General features: G+C 36.5%; 1 protein-coding gene across 1 annotated transcript in view; it reads left to right on the forward strand.

Annotated features, from left to right (window-relative positions):
* LOC148828550 (neurite extension and migration factor-like) overlaps positions 1 to 15,975 on the forward strand; it is a 51,052-nt gene extending 35,077 nt beyond the window's left edge. The window contains exon 3 of the transcript XR_016091536.1: positions 15,085 to 15,975. The gene's annotated coding sequence lies outside the window, so the exon portion shown is untranslated. The remainder of the gene's footprint in view (positions 1 to 15,084) is intronic.
* The last annotated feature ends 227 nt before the right edge of the window (positions 15,976 to 16,202 follow it).

A 16,202-nucleotide genomic window follows, 5' to 3' on the forward strand; every position in this document is an offset into this window, starting at 1 on the left:
GTTGCAGTTAAAAGCACGACTTCAGCTACAGTTTTGATGCACCGATGATTCTCAAAGATCATTTTCCTGTGGCTGTCATCTGTTAGGTCTAACACCGATGTGTTGCTCTGTGCCATCCTTTTATACACTCTCAAAGCGAACATTGCATTTATGTGGTGTTCAAATTTGGAATGCAAGCAAAATCCACCATCTTAAAACATAAGCTTTCTTCCAATTTGTGTATCCACACAATGATGCAAACACAGAGGCTGGATATAGGAAAGGCAAAATGTCTGCATGCAAAGCAGTATGTGGCATTTTTGGACTGTGAGTATTCAAGCCATGTATGTGTCAGGTATCATGCTTGATTGAAGTTCCTCTTTTTTCCTCCCTGGGGTGTTTTTGGACTTATTCTGTGGCTGCACTGGTCCCTCAATTTGTTTTTTGCAAATATCTTCAAAAGAAGGATACAATTTCAATGATTTAATTAATAATTATTCTTCTTTTGAAACATATGGACATTTCCCATTACGTTCTTGTTCTTTATGTCTAAACATCAAGCCTTAATATCATATCGCATTCTATTTCAATTTGTCCTTGTACTGTTTTTTTCTAGATGACAGAGACAGATGTCAATTAAACAATTACTAACAGTTACATTTTTCAGCTACACAAAGAATTAGCCTACCACGTGGTCTAGGTGTTGCTGCTGGCTGGCTGATATGCTGACTTCTTTCTTTAGTTGCTTCATCAGTGTGCTATGATCTTTATCAGGAGTACATGTTTATTTGCTAATGTTATATGAACGTTTCACTGAACAAAGCTGTTATACATGTAGGATAATCATTGCAAAGCTTTGATGTAACTCTAGCTTAGCCTAAACAGTTTGCTTCTACTTCATTCCCAATAAATCTAGGGACAGTGTTATTTTATATATTGTGATGTCCTGGGATATGGACAAGTAGCGAAACTGGATCAGTCAAGATTTAAGACAGGATTTCCACAACACAGGTTTTTTTTTAAAGGAGTTTATTCATGTTTTAGGGGCTTTTCCGTTTCAGTTTAGTTTTTCTTGTGTTCGGCTTTCTCGCCCTCAGTCTTCCTTCCTGGGTGGAAGTCCTCCAATTCCATGGCTTCTGTTTGAATTAGGGAGAAGAATAAAATATGTTTATGCTCCGTGCTTCTGAGTTGTACCGCGCTTCCCAGTGATCCATCATAACTGACATCTACCACACCCCCTTACCTTCTACCAACAGGGTTTGTATATGTGGCATAACCTGTAACAGCTGAGCCTCATTTCCATCTCAGATGTTTCATTGCCATGCTCCAATTGGAGGTCGGCATCTTCGTATGGTTGTACGTGTGTAGATAGCACCCCTCTATGATTATACCTCCTGGGACATCACAATATATGAAATATATCTGGTTGGTCTCGACACTGTGCATTACCTTTCTCTTTGGTGCAAAAAAAAGGAACCTGTACTGGTGTATTAATTTTTACTTTTTTGTAAATTCTAACATACTATATTTTGAAATTTTGTGCATACATTATAAATTATAATATATTTAGGCTTAAATTACATAGAACTTATGTCAGTGAGTCACTAGTAATAATTGGTAATAGACATCATATTTTTTCTTTTACTTTTTGTAAAAATGTGTCTACCAAAATGTGAGTGTAATTTAAAATTACAGTAAACTGTCAGGATTGTCACTGTTATAGTTCACCCATGGTCTCCGTCAGCATCTTTACTATAAATAGCAAAGCAGACTAAAGCACAATGAGTACAACTATCAAAATCAAGCATCTCAATAGCATTGCAGATTTATCAATATCTATTCATTCCTGATGTAAAACTTTACTGTCTCACTGTCTCTTGCCAACTGATCTGACATCTGCCCCTTCGCTCGAGCTGTGATGTCATCACGTCTCTGAGCTAAAATCTTGCACAGCTTTCACTTAGCTATATGGGAACAAGCTACAACATTCAGGTGCATATTTTTCGACATCAACAGTTTACAATATAGACTACATGTACACTCTTAAAAAATATTCAAGATGTGTCATAATTGTTTCTTACAATTATGTTTTCAATTTACATTATTTACAATTAACATTTTCTTTTGTTGGTAGATTTAAGACAATATGGAAATTGTATGTAACACTGAAAATCCAGAAACCAGAATATCCTATAAGCACTCTATTGGGTTCATATCTTGCAACTGAGAAGGCCTACATGTGCTGTGCGAGTGGAGACATTGTTATCCTGGAAGAAATGCTGTAACGTGGAGCAAAGATGAACACTCCATGCCATTAAATAAAGATTAGTATTGATCTTGCCTTCTAAGAGAATTAGTACACTTACAGTATGCCATGTCAGGAAAATGTGCCCCAAACATGGAACTACCAGAACCCATCACTGTTAGAAACAAGCACTCAGGGCTGTAGAGTTCTTTAATTTGGTATAAACACAAGTATAACACTATTTGTAATAATTATTATTGAATACATACAGTATATGCTTACTTCTAAAAGAAATGTATAATATTTACAAATGCAATTTATGAGTGCTCTCTCCACAAACACATGAAAATACCAAGGGAGATTATGTTCTGCAGCTGCCTGTTATATAGTGTGGTGGACTATTGCACACTGCAGTCAAGACTGTCAGTCATGCCAAGTATGTCTGATAAAGTCAACACTATCCCTGATGTATTCCAACATTCTGATAGTTGAGGTTGGCAGAAAATGATCATGCAAATTAAAGCAGACAACTGTATGACCTTGCTGTGGTTGGCAGTTTCTGCAAAGGTCTATAATACTCATTTATTAATGATGATGGACCATTTTAAGAACTGTTTAATAATAAACTCCAAAATCTTCAGCTATCTGTATAGGGTTTATGCTGGCTTCTGTACTTCACAAGGTTTATTCACATTCATTGAAACTGAGAGACAAAACAATGTACAGATATTAATTCTTAAACTGTGATCGAACTATGTGATCTATGTGTGTGGGTCCTTAATTTTCTATGTCACTCAATGGTACACATGAAAATTATGTGTAACATGTATGTCCATCTTCTTCCAGCTCAAATTTCAGATGTTCACACATGCTTAGTATATTTTACACATTCATTAACAAAGAGAAGAGGCAAAAAAAAGATGCAAAAAGAAAAAATGTCATAGATTTTTAGGAATTGGTTCTGTAATTATGAAATAATTTCACAATGTTTACAAAATACAATAAGCAAATAGTAAACTCTAAGTTACAGTATAAGCTTGAGTTATCTGTCAGCCATGAAGAGGAGGTAAATATCACTCTTATAAATACCACATTGGCAGGTGCACTCTTCTGTGCAGAGAAGTGATTTTAAAATTGAACTTATAAGGTAACAACTTATCAGAGCATTTTCTTTTTGCTCCATTTTTTTTTCTTTCAGGTAACATCCAGATAATCTTCCAAAAGTATTTTGAAATAAAATAAAATGCCTTTCACTACCATTTTCCAAAGCTTTATTGTCTATTTATGTAGCCAATTTCTGTTTTAAATGCTTAAATGCTTTAATGCTTAGACACAATGGCACAGATGTTTCTCTAGAGAAAGAATCTTTCAAATTCACCCTGTGTGAATTTTTATGGACTCAGCCTAGTTATGCCTGCTCAGTTACCATCTAATGTGTAATCTTTTAAGTGTTTTATGAATCAGTTACTTAACATAAATGTAAAATGAAGAAAAAATAATATTGGAAGTTTACAAGTCATTTAGTGATAATTGGTCATTAATATATTTTTGTGTAAAAGGAATTAAGTAATCCTGAAAAATATCCTATAACAAATGTAAAAGTGACGTACAAATTTGATTAATTCTTATAATAATTAGGGCTTCTAACTATGGACTATGTTCTCTTAACTCCCATACCACTTGAAACCAGTGTGATCTGTAAATTCTGAATGTTTCCAAATCTATTGATCATTTCATTTCTTAGATCCTACATACAGTACACCTCCAAATATTACTTAAGTAGTACAAGCTGACTAAGTCGAGCATTACTATTCATGTACACTGCCTATTTAAGAGCACAGACAGTGACATCTTAGTATAAAGACATACTTGTATCCATTAAGTCTTACAGTTGCACATACCTTTGAATGTTATATACACACATACTGGAATAATACATACCAGGTATTTTTTATAATTCTTTTTTGTGATATTACATTATGGTGTGTTATTATTTCAAATGGATAATGCTAAAATACTACTAAAAATAATTACTTTTTTCAATTAGTCTGTACTTTTCCAACAATCTTTTTTTTTAATTTTGATGACAGGACAATATGAACTTGGGTTCCAAATAAATGAAAATAGACTGATTAACAACTGGATAAGAGAAATGACGTCTGACCACTTTGTCACAGTTTTTGTAGTAGCAAAATGTCATCTAGTCATTTCTCTTTCTATAAGCAGAATTATCTCTTTCTTCAGTCAACTTTTCTGAAATACATTTTTGGATGCAGTTAGAACTTGTCCGAAAATTAATAGAAATTTGGGAATTGATGTTGAGGAGCAAGAATACTTAGAAGTGCTCTTATTATAATTCGTAAATCTGAAGCTCCAGATACTATCCATTCATTTTCTAACCACTTTATCCATACAGGGTTGCAGGGGAGCAGGAGCCTATCCCAGCCAGCAACGGACACAAGGCAGTATACACCCTGGATAGTATGCCAGTCCATCACAGGGCACATACAGTCACAGACACACCAGGGCAAATTTCACTGAAGCTAATGAACCTACTTGTTTGTCTTTGGACTGTGACAGGAAAGTACCGGGAAGAAACCTTTACAAAAACGATGAAAAGCAAACACTACACAGATGGCACCCCAGAAATTGAACTCAGGGCCCCAGTGCTGTGCGGCAGCAATGCTACCCACTGCAACACCATACCTCCTGCTCTTGAATCTAGCCATGTCCTAAACATATCCAAGGGAAATCCCAAGAGTAATCTTTAAAATTAGGTATAGTCTTGTACCTCAGGTTTTGGAATGCTCTAAGGTCTGCAACTGAACAATTGGCTACATGTTTCAAATGGAATTAACTATAATTGGATTAATTTGTCCTAAGTAGTTTGATGGGAGTAAAACAGGGAGTTTCATCCCACTGCCTTACTACTTTCTGGGTATATGTGACTTTTTATTCTAAATTGTTCCTTCCTCGGTGACCTTGCGATCGACTGGCATCCTGTCCAGGATGAGACAGGTCTCTTACTCTCAGTTGCACCTATGTTTCCAAGATTGTCTTTAAGTTACCATGCCCCCACCTGGAGAAGCAGATTCCTTTTAATGGATGGATGATAATGATGTTCTTGGGAAAAAAAGAAATGAATGTGAGGAAATATAATAATTTTTGTAATTAAAATCTTACCATGTAGCCTAGCCAGTAAAAAAGATTATGAATCGTATCTGTTTCATTTAATTTAGAAGCTTAAGTATATTCCCTTTACAAGTCTGCTGAAAATTAGAGAAAATCTTACCATCTATATACAGTAAGTAGAACCTTAGGTTTGCAACTGTAAAGGTATATCGAGTATAAGAGAAGTTCACCCAATATCCTCTTTATAGCAATGCAGTCTGAAGATTTAAGGAAGTATTTTGACCAAATTATTTTATATCCAGAGAGTCCACCAAAGTAAACAAATTGGTTTAAGACAGGGGGAGCTGAACTAGAAATATGAGAAAAAACAGGAAAATAATCATAATAAACTTTATTTCATATAGCGCCTTTAAAGGTGGCTTCTCAAAGCGCTTTACAGAATGACAACAACAATAAATAAAAAGAATACACAAGATAAAACACAATTATAATATATAGAGGAGACCGTGGATGGTGGTACTAAGAAAAGCAGAGGGGTGAAGAATGGAACCAGTTAAGTAAAGGCTTTTCTAAAGAAGAGGGTTTTGAGTCTGGATTTGAAGGAGTTTAGAGAAGGTGACTCTCTGATATTCTTGGGGAGAGAGGTCCAGAGCTTGGGGGCATAACAGGAGAAGGCCCTGTCACCCATACAATGTAGACGGGCTTGGGGGATAGTAAGGAGAGCAGAATTAGAAGAGCGAAGGTTGCGAGGGGAGTAGGGCGATAATAGTTCAGACAGGTACTGAAGTGCCAAGCCACGCAGAGCCTTATAGGTGAGCATGAGGATTTTAAAGTCCACATGGAATTTGACCGGAAGCCAGTGCAAGGACTCCAGGATAGGAGTAATGTGATCATTTGCACTAGACCTGGTCAGGATTCTGGCTGCTGAATTTTGGACATACTGTACTTGACAAATTTTGGACAAAATGATGTTGTAATGTGGATGGTGACATTTTTTCCATTTAGAAAGATGGCCACTTAGAAACGTCTGAATTTAATAACGATAATGGCCTGTCGTTTTTGAAATCATGAAAATAATAAAATTATTCATTGTTAAATAGTTTAAATGACTCTTTGCCTTTTCTAAGAAACACAGCTAGAGCTGATTTTCCTTAAGTTTGAATGCCAGTTGCAAGATGACAGAGCAGTTGCAATCCTTTCCTCCAACTTGCTGAAGGCAAGACTGACTAGTCTCACCCTGGATTGATCCCCAGAGTGGTGCAGACCTCTTTAACACCAGAAAACAGATTGGTTTACAGAGAGTCTCTTAACTGAATCACTCGTGAGTAGAGCTGTGCAACATAGAGCCATATTAGTTGTTCTGATGGGTTACCATAGGAAAGTGTGGTGTCTGCATTTGTGGCTTGTGAGGTAAACAAGTACCCAGATCCATTACTGATGAGTCGTGCTTCTCTCAGGCTTGCAAACACAAATAGCCCTAAACTTATACTTGTGTCATATTCATTTGTCATGTTTATTTTTGTAATAGTTACCTTTGTCAGGGTTATCTGCACTTCATAATTGGCTCATTAATGGGAAAAAGTGTGCCTAGATCCAGGTTAATGCCATCCGGCATTTTACTGTATGTTCTAAGGGAGCTTGCCCTAAACCATACAAAGTTGCTTATATATAAATTTAAGGCGCTCTCCTGCTTTCTAGACATGGCTCTCTCAAAATGATCAATCTAGATTAAATTGCTTTAGGATTAGAATACTTACACTTCAGACTTTCCAGCATCCTTGTTGGAGTTTTGGTGGCCCATTCCTAGCATGTAAATGAGTCTCTGTCCTTTCAGGCATATAATTGAAGATGATGCCTGAAAAAGAAGGATGTGCTTAATCTCTAAATAGCAGAACTATCTTGTTGCTGGAATCATAGCTGGCTACCACAGTCTGTAAGAGTTTAGAGTAAGTGCCACAAGGTTGTCTGAAGTGCTTCATAGGAGAGGCTGTGATTTGCATATTTATATGTAAAGCAAAACTGAACCTCAGAATCTTAAATACCATAAAAGAATATCCTTAAACAGGCTTTATGATGATGATTTCTGTATCGTATATTGGAAAACACCTTTTGTAAAATGAAAAGAGGTTTTTAGATGTAATTTCACATTTAACTTCTGTTCAACAATACAAACTTTAAGGTTCCTAAAAAAACTGAACTGGCATAATCTGAAGGGAGTCCTGGTGCTCTTACAGAACAGTGTTCTCAGTGGTAGTTTTAAGTCATGTAGTCCTTGAGATTATTTTTAAAGACAGAAATGTCTTTTAAATTAGCCACTGCAAGAAACATCATAAAAAATTGAAGTAAGATGCTCCCTTTCCTCTTCATTTTGATACAATATACAGTACAGTATTTGCTACCTCAGAAATGGCAGGGGATTTCAGAATATTTCTTGTCTAGTAGGTGCCCAATATAAAGTGAAGAAAAAGTCCACCCTTCTATTCACACGAAAGAGACGACATTTGAAACGTGGCAATTTCTGTGCCAGCACTGTCCTCAAACTTTTTTTTGATAATTACGGCCTTTAATGTAGAGTAATTATCCGACCTTTTATGCTTCAGTGCTTGACTAAGAGCATTCAAGCTTACAGTATTTTAAACAGTTGCAGACATATGCCAATGTTAAGCATGCACTTTAAAATTAAAATGTGATTTCAAGAAAAACTTTTTTTAAAGTTTAAAAATCCATTTGCATTTTTATCGCTCTGCCACTACAGGCCAACCAAAAGTTTTAAAAAAGTTTTGAAAATTGGCCTATTGTAAGATACAGAGTACCTTGCAAAAGTTTTGCAAAGTATCTTTGGTTTTCCATTTAGTAGTAATAAAATTTACTTATATTTAGAATATTAGAAATTATATTTAAAAATGATCAAACTGATTATATTTAAATTCTTATTTAAACATGATAAAATTGTTATAATTATAAAAATATCTTATTCAGACCCTGAATCTCCAACTGAAGATTTCCAAGGGGTAAACTTCTCCTTCTGAAAGTTGAATCTTTGTCCCAGTTAGGTCTGAAGTAGGTTTTCCTCTATGATTTGCAAGTACGCTCATCTCTGGCTATACAAGCAAAATTGGTTCCAAATTTTCTGCCTGTAGGCAATAAATTGTAAAAATGACACTAGATTCTCTTTAAAATATATATAAAAGTCTCTGGTTCAATCCACGTGCTCATAATGGGACATAAACAAGTTGAGTTTTAGTATCTTTGTGATGCAATTCTAATACTTTGGCACCATAAACTGCTTAGTATATGTTACAAGTAGAATTACCAACATGCTTTTTATGCAAGCTGTTGGTTTAAATGTATTATGGGTACAGGGTACAGGGTACTCTTAATGCGTACAGGTCTGAAATTGGTCTTTTAAGTCTGGTGTTCCTCAGGGCTCAATACTGGGCCCCTTGCTCTTCAGCATTTACATGTTCCCACTTCGTCAGCTTTTAAGATCACATGGCCTCAGCTTTCATTTTTACGCTGACGATACTCAAATATACATCCATACCAAACCTGACACTGATGTAGCTGTCTCTATTCTATCTAATTGCATCTCTGACATAAAAATTTGGATGACTCAAAACTTCCTTCATCTTAACTGCGACAAGACCCGAAGTCATGCTTATTGGCACCCCCCATCAACTTTGTAAAGCCAGTCCTGTAACCCTATCTGTAGATGGTTCTGTACTTGAGCTTCAATCAAAATTGAAAAACCTTGGGGTTATATTCCATTCTGGCTTAACATTCGACCCCCATGTGCAGCATACTGTCAAAACATCTTTTTTTCACCTTAGAAATATCGCTAGACTATGCCCTATGCTATCATTAACTGTGGCTGAAAAGCTGATCAACACATTTGTATTCTCTCGAATTGACAACTGTAATGCTATACTCACTGGGGTATCTAAATCTACTCTGAACAAACTGCAGTATGTCCAAAATTCAGCAGTCAGAATCCTGACCAGGTCTAGTGCAAGTGTTCACATTACTCCTATCCTGGAGTCCTTGCACTGGCTTCCGGTCAAATATCGTGTAGACTTTAAAATCCTCATGCTCACCTATAAGGCTCTGCATGGCTTGGGAACTCAGTACCTGTCTGAACTATTATCGCCCTACTCCCCACCTCGCAACCTTCGCTCTTCTAATTCTGCTCTCCTTACTATCCCCCAAGCCCGTCTACATTGTATGGGTGACAGGGCCTTCTCCTGTTATGCCCCCAAGCTCTGGAACTCTCTCCCCAAGGATATCAGAGAGTCACCTTCTCTAAACTCCTTCAAATCCAGACTCAAAACCCTCTTCTTCAGAAAAGCCTTTACTTAACTGGTTCCATTCTTCACCCCTCTGCTTTTCCTAGTACCACCACCCACGGTCTCCTCTATATATTGTAATTGTGTTTTATCTTGTGTATTCTTATTTATTGTTGTTGTCATCCTGTAAAGCGCTTTGAGAAGCCACCTTTAAAGGCGCTATATAAAATAAAGTTTATTATTATTATTATTATGAACCAGTGGAGAAATAATATAACATTTCCATAATCTCTACAGTACACATGAACAATAAAAATGACATGAACTAATCAAAATTTCTGACTAAACAAAAATTTTTACCTTAGTTAATAAATCTTGTGCAAAGACAGAAAGCCATAACTGTAAAAGTAATATAGAGCATCAAGCTGTCTGGATACATTGATATTGTGCATTCATAGTACATCAAAATAAAACATTTTATTGTATATTATATGTGAAACAATATTATTTTTATTAATTAGATATTAATTATTCTACACCATTGATAGTATAATATACTTACAGTTTCTGTTAAGATAGTTAAGATGACAACATCTGAGAGGAACAAAAATAAAAATGGAAGAAACGCTTGGAGCTCATATTAGCGGAGGAAGTTAACTTTGTAGAACATAGAACAGAAGTAGTTATAATAATCATAATAATAATTGCTTACACTTATATAGCGCTTTTCTGGACACTCCACTCAAAGTGCTTTGCAGGTAATGGGGACTCCCCTCGACCACCACCAATGGGAAGGCCCACCTGGATGATGTGACGGCAGCCAAAGTGCGCCAGAACGCTCACCACACATCAGCTATCAGTGGGGAGGAGAGCAGAATAATGAAGCCAATTCATAGATGGTTATGTACATGTATCTCTCGTTTTAGTGAGTACTCGTAAGTAAAGTGCTTATTTAATGAGGGATGAGTGTACTCGTCTATGTTGACGTCAATCTTGACGAGCTTCCCTGTCCCTTCTGATGAGAAACATAACCAAGCTACCTCCATGCTTGACAGTAATGATGGTGTTGACTGAGTGATGTACAGTACTGTGTTGGGTTTGCAGCAGATGTAACACTTTGCAGTTAGAACAAAATGCTGCAATTTTGCCACATCTGCAGTGTCACTTAAATAACCTTTTCCAAACTTCATCCAGTATTTAAGATGTATTTTGTCAGTAATGGCTTCCTTCCTGCTACTATGCTATACAGGCCTGCTTTGAATCATACACATTTTCTCCCATTTCAGCCCTTGAAAGTTTGTCTTGCCTGACCACAAAGTCTTTTTTCACTTACAGTGCCTTGCGAAAGTATTCGGCCCCCTTGAACTTTTCAACCTTTTGCCACATTTCAGGCTTCAAACATAAAGATATAAATTTTTTATTTTATGTGAAGAATCACCAACAAGTGGGACACAATTGTGAAGTGGAACGAAATCTATTGGATTTTTGAAACTTTTTTAACTAATAAAAAAATGAAAAGTGGGGCGTGCAAAATTATTCGGCCCCCTTGCGTTAATACTTTGTAGAGCCACCTTTTGCTGCGATTACAGCTGCAAGTCGCTTGGGGTATGTCTCTATCAGTTTTGCACATCGAGAGACTGAAATTCTTGCCCATTCTTCCTTGCAAAACAGCTCGAGCTCAGTGAGGTTGGATGGAGAGCGTTTGTGAACAGCAGTTTTCAGCTCTTTCCACAGATTCTCGATTGGATTCAGGTCTGGACTTTGACTTGGCCATTCAAACACCTGGATACGTTTATTTGTGAACCATTCCTTTGTAGATTTTGCTGTATGTTTGGGATCATTGTCTTGTTGGAAGATAAATCTCCGTCCCAGTTTCAGGTCTTTTGCAGACTCCAACAGGTTTTCATCCAGAATGGTCCTGTATTTGGCTGCATCCATCTTCCCCTCAATTTTAACCATCTTCCCTGTCCCTGCTGAAGAAAAGCAGGCCCAAACCATGATGCTGCCACCACCATGTTTGACAGTGGGGATGGTGTGTTGAGGGTGATGAGCTGTGTTGCTTTTACGCCAAACATATCGTTTTGCATTGTGGCCAAAAAGTTCGATTTTGGTTTCATCTGACCAGAGCACCTTCTTCCACATGTTTGGGGTGTCTCCCAGGTGGCTTGTGGCAAACTTTAGACGAGACTTTTTATGGATATCTTTGAGAAATGGCTTTCTTCTTGCCACTCTTCCATAAAGGCCAGATTTGTGCAGTGTAAGACTGATTGTTGTCCTGTGGACAGACTCTCCCACCTCAGCTGTAGTTCTCTGCAGTTCATCCAGAGTGATCATGGGCCTCTTGGCTGCATCTCTGATCAGTCTTCTCCTTGTCTGAGCTGAAAGTTTAGAGGGACGGCCAGGTCTTGGTAGATTTGCAGTGGTCTGATACTCCTTCCATTTCAAGATGATCGCTTGCACAGTGCTCCTTGGGATGTTTGAAGCTTGGGAAATCTTTTTGTATCCAAATCCGGCTTTAAACTTCTCCACAACAGTATTACGGACCTGCCTGGTGTGTTCCTTGGTCTTCATGATGCTCTCTGCGCTTTCAACAGAACCTTGAGACTATCACAGAGCAGGTGCATTTATACAGAGACTTGATTACACACAGGTGGATTCTATTTATCACCATCAGTCATTTAGGACAACATTGGATCATTCAGAGATCCTCGCTGAACTTCTGGAGTGAGTTTGCTGCACTGAAAGTAAAGGGGCCGAATAATTTTGCACGCCCCACTTTTCATTTTTTTATTAGTTAAAAAAGTTTCAAAAATCCAATAGATTTCGTTCCACTTCACAATTGTGTCCCACTTGTTGGTGATTCTTCACATAAAATAAAAAATTTATATCTTTATGTTTGAAGCCTGAAATGTGGCAAAAGGTTGAAAAGTTCAAGGGGGCCGAATACTTTCGCAAGGCACTGTATTTGCAGTATCACTTCAATGTTTGTTGCAAACCCTATGTAGGATTTCAGAGGGTTTTTTTACAGGCCACCTTTATGCAGAGATTTGAATATTCCCATTTCAGCCATTTAACTCCGTACTCTGTAGTCACCATTGGCCCATTATTGCCATAAATCCTTAACCAGTTTCTTCCTTGCCCAGCTGTTCAGTTAGGAGGGACAGACAGATCTTGGCAATTTCTGAGTGGTATGATACTCATTCCACGTCTTAATTATTAAATTCATAGTGCTCAAAAAGATATTCAGTGTTTTTTTTTAATTATTTTTTAAACCTTTCTCCTGATCTGTGTTTTTCTACAGCTTAATCTCTGATTTGTTTTTAAAGGTCCTTTTTTATGAGCAAGGTTGAATTCTTGCTTGAAATTCACTACCTGACTAAGGAACCTTGCAGAGACGAGTGTATATATTGTGAAAAAATATGAACACCTATTATTGCCCTTGAGGCCATTCAACTAATTGTGCGGTTTGTTAAGGAAATTCTGTGCTCTTAAATTAATGTAGATTTGCCACAGCAATGTGTTTGAATACTTATATAATCATGACCTTTCCATTTTTCTTTCATGTTAATTATCATTTTCTTTTTTTTACTTTGAATGTGTGGTGTAGGTTGTATATATAACAAATATTAATTGCCACTTCGAAGCATCTAGTGCTACTAGCTTTAAAAGGAACAAAATGTGAAAACTGCAAGTGTCTGAAACATTTGAAAGGCATTGTACAATTTCTTTGGCATCATCCCTCTGCTTCATTTCTAATCTTATAACATAGCTAAATGAAATGAAATACAGTATGAGATTTTGGTTTTGTGAGCATAATGTCTGAATTCTATAAAATGTTGGGCTTTATATTTGGAGTCATACTACTGCAATTCTCAAATAAGTTCAAAACTTGCAATATCTATTTCAGAACACCCCTGATGCAAGATTGGCCATCATAGGTATTTAATAAAATGTTTTGTGTCTGGGTATTGTCAAAATTATTTCAAAAATATAAAGATTCTTCAGTTTTGATCTATGGTAACTGTGTAAGTAATTGGCTGAAATCTGAAAACCACTACCTGTTTAAGTGGTTAAATGGGTACATTAAGTGTACTAAAAAATGCATATACATTGAAAACAGAATTCTGTATAAAAATGTTTATATTATGCCATTTATTCATGAATAAATATTCATCAAATAATATGAAAAGACATAACATCTTTGAATCTCTCAGATGTCAAAATCATTACCATAAATAAAATATTGTGGTCTAAACCTGAGACCTTGGTAATACAAGAGAATGCACCCTAGTACACATAGCTGACAGTCTGACTTATTCTCTCATTCTCAGAAATTGAACAAATAAGCCCTTTGTGCAATACAGTTGTACAAGTTATAAATCCAACCTTTTAAATAACAGTAAATGTATCGGACACTCGCTACCTGCTGCCTCTGTATGTCTGCAATTAAGTACTCCATCCTGATTAAGAACTGATTTACAATGCATTAAAGCACTAAAATTGAACTGCAGACATCGGTGTTCCTGGGAATTGCAGGATGCCAAATACCATCTTAACACTGGCCCTCTAGGGTCACACAGTCTTCTGCTTATCATTCCCACTGAGCTCTTTGTATAATGAATTATAAGTAATTTCTTGTTAAACTGAACAGATTCAGCATTGTTCTCAGGTGTTAAAGAGGTGGTGATGTTTAGAGATTCACTGTAGCCTTCCAGGGCTAGGGCATTCTACTAAGACAGTGAATATTTTTCTTAGTATTTGTCTGTATTCTAGCACTATGGTCTGGGTTTTAGTAACTATTTGGACACCAGAAAGCAGAGATTCAATTACAGATCTTTATCATTATACATTAAACAGATACTATATCTAGCTTTGTTGGTAGAAATTACAGTCCTACTTGAAATATCTTTGAGATTTTTTCCTTTCACAGTCTTTTCACACAAACCTGTGCACTTATTTCATAGTGGCACTCCAGATGGTTCTCTTGATCCCTAGTTGCTGGTATGGTTATACATTTTTTCAAAATAAATTTGCCCTTCATTTTGTCTTCCATCCATCTACAGTATCCATCCATCTTCAGTCCACTTGTCTTGGTCAGGACTGTGACAAAAGCATATCAAATAGGGAAAACCCAGACATCTGTTTTCATCCACAAGACATTCTAGACACTCAAAAGCTAGAGTCTCTCCAGCATGTCTTAAGATGGCCTTGAGATCTTCACCCAGTGGGATTGGTATGGTACAGTCCATCACAGAGCACACACCCACACCAGAGCCATTTTTCCCCTAAAGTCAGTTCACTTACTGTACCAGTATGTCTTTGGGCTGTGGGAGGAAATCCGCGTGAACACAAGGAGAGCATAAAACGCATCTCTGCTTCATGATGAGCAAGTTTTATGTGGTACATCATGAAAGGTTTAATGTTTCTCCTTATTTACCATTCCAGCTGGCTTAAACTGAGACCGGGAAAATCCAACAGCTGATGCGGCAGGGACCTGTCTGCACTGCTGACCATGGGCTGCTTTTCTTCTGACTCCTCCTGTAAACTGAATGTACTTTTCCAAGGCGAACTTTTGTAACATGTACCACTGTTGGGCTGCTGCTTCTTAATGGTGCTAGAGAAAAGCACTTTTCCCAGAGACAAAAACAAAACACATCAAAAACAATACTCTCTGTGCCCTTTTTAAGAATGTACAATATAATGTCATGTTATGTTTGATGTACTTACACCATGGTTTTGACATTAATTGGGATTACTTTTGCCTTTTTCGTTAAAAAAATTGAGCTTTATAAATATTGTCTAGAGTTGTTTCCAGAGGGATTCCTAATGAACTCTTGACATCTTACAAAATCTTGTATATTTTTCAGTGTGCCAATTTGTAACATATTTTGTAAGTGTATATTTTTCTTAGAAAGTGCTGTGAAGTATTTGTGAGTGTGCGTGTGGGAACCCTTTTTTGAGCCTCAAAGGGCCAGTAAAAGGATGTATAATGACAAGTTTCTGGTTTTAAAAACCAAAATACAAACGACAAAAAAAAATCAATACAATTTTTGTTGGAAGTTTTGTAATAAGACCGATCTTGTGAGAGTGTAGTGCTATCGTGTAATAAAAAAAAAGAAAAAGAATGGAAAAAAAAAACAAATTTGTGAACTCTTTGCTGTTTTATAGATTTTCATGTAAATTATTCTAGTATTATTTTGTTTTTGTTGTAATCGTTGCAAAGGTTTTAAATATTTGTGATCAAGCCTGTATGGTGATAATGTAATATTGGTAACTTGCTGAGTTTTGTAATAATGTTTATGGAATAAATATAAAAATAAAAATGAGCTTTTGAACGCTGCCTTCAGAATGGTGTAAGATTTTATTGTGATTTGTTTTGAAGGGTCAAATAAATTGAAATGTAATGCTCTGCTCACATTTTGGGAATCAGAAGTATTTTACAGTTTTATGGAGTTTATTTTTTGATGCTGTAAGTTTAACAGCAATTGGTTCTGCTTAGTAAGGATAATGTAGCATTATTTTTCCTTGTCCTTTTGCAATCCACAATCATTTTAATGTTTCTG

The sequence above is a fragment of the Atractosteus spatula genome, chromosome 9 (assembly GCF_055471065.1).
Source record: "Atractosteus spatula isolate fAtrSpa1 chromosome 9, fAtrSpa1.hap1, whole genome shotgun sequence".
Lineage (NCBI taxonomy): Eukaryota > Metazoa > Chordata > Actinopteri > Semionotiformes > Lepisosteidae > Atractosteus > Atractosteus spatula.